At 49.3% G+C, this 1,523-nt stretch overlaps 1 protein-coding gene across 1 annotated transcript in view; it reads right to left on the bottom strand.

Moving 5' to 3' along the window:
- LOC113981216 overlaps positions 1-1,523 on the bottom strand; it is a 12,227-nt gene that overhangs the window by 6,496 nt on the left and 4,208 nt on the right. The window lies entirely within an intron of this gene.

Raw genomic sequence — 1,523 nt, 5'->3', positions numbered from 1 at the left:
AGATGGGAAAAGGTTGGGAAGGTGGGAAAAGTGTGGGAAGAAGGAAAGGTTTGGGAAAAGTTTGGGAAGGTGGGAAAAGTTTGGGAAGACAGGAAAAGTTTGGGAAGAGGGGAAAGGTTTGGGAAGAGGGGAAAGGTTTGGGAAGAAGGAAAAGGTTTGGGAAGAGGGGAAAGGTTGGGAAAAGTTTGGGAAGAGGGGAAAGAGTGGGAAAAGGGGAAAAGTTTGGGAAGGCAGGAAAAGGGTTTCTCCACTCAGAGGCAGCTGAAGGGCGGGAAAGATCCACATGCAGGGAAAAGTCTTGGAAAAGTCTTGGAAAAGTCTTGGAAAAGTCTTGGAAAAGTCTTGGAGTGGGGGGGGGACACGGAGCACCCGGAGCACAAACGTTCCTCCGGGAATTCCGGAGGCTCCTCTTGGATCTGAACTAAAGGAGCAGCTCCGGGATGGGACAAATCCCGAGGGATTCCAGGATCAAGTCGCTTTTCCCGCCCTCGGATCCCCAAAATGCCCCGGAAAACATGGAAAACTCGATCCCGAGTTTCACCCCGAGCCCCTTAAAAAAATCTGGGAATGCCGCGGAATGTCTTGGAGCTTCTGGAGGGCTCAGGGATCATCCCATCCCTGGGAGAAAAATCATGGAATGGCAAAGGCGGGAAAAGCCCCTGGAGAGAATCCAAGTGTTCCCAAGTGCCACATCCACGTCCCAAATCCCGGGATTCACAGGGATCCACAATCCCGCCGGGAATGGCGGTGACTCCACCCTCGGGCCGGGGGGAAAATTCCAGGAAGGGATTTTCCCCTCTTCCCAAACTTTTCCCATCTTCCCAAACTTTTCCCAACTTTTCTCATCTTCCCAAACTTTTCCCCTCTTCCCAAACTTTTCCCAACTTTTCCCTTCTTCCTAAACTTTCCCTCTTCCCAAACTTTTCCCAGCTTTTCCCATCTTCCCAAACTTTTCCCCTCAAATTTTCCCTTCTTCCTAAACTTTTCCCATCTTCCCAAACTTTTCCCTCTTCCCAAACTCTTCCCATCTTCCCAAACCTTTCCCACCTTCCCAAACCTTTCCCCTCTTCCCAAACTTTTCCTCTCTTCCCAAACCTTTCCCCTCTTCCCAAACTTTTCCTCTCTTCCCAAACCTTTCCCACCTTCCCAAACCTTTCCCCTCTTCCCAAACTTTTCCTCTCTTCCCAAACCTTCCCCTCTTCCCAAACTTTTTCCCTCTTCCCAAACTTTGCCCAACTTTTCCTCTCTTCCCAAACTTTTCCCAACTTTTCCCATCTTCCCAAACTTTTGCCCTCAAATTTTCCCTTCTTCCTAAACTTTTCCCTCTTCCCAAACTTTTCCCATCTTCCCAAACTCTTCCCATCTTCCCCAAACTTTTCCTCTCTTCCCAAACCTTTCCCATCTTCCCAAACTCTTCCCATCTTCCCAAACTTTTCCCAACTTTCCCCCTCTTCCTAAAAAAGCCTCATTCCAGCACTTCCCTACTCAGCCAAGACCTGTGGGAACATCCCAAAAAAGGTGGG

Source organism: Neopelma chrysocephalum, unplaced genomic scaffold (genome assembly GCF_003984885.1).
Source record: "Neopelma chrysocephalum unplaced genomic scaffold, ASM398488v2 Primary Assembly neopelma1_96261, whole genome shotgun sequence".
NCBI lineage: Eukaryota > Metazoa > Chordata > Aves > Passeriformes > Pipridae > Neopelma > Neopelma chrysocephalum.
The sequence above is the reverse complement of the archived record's forward strand: the minus strand, read 5'-3'. Positions and strand labels throughout refer to the sequence as shown.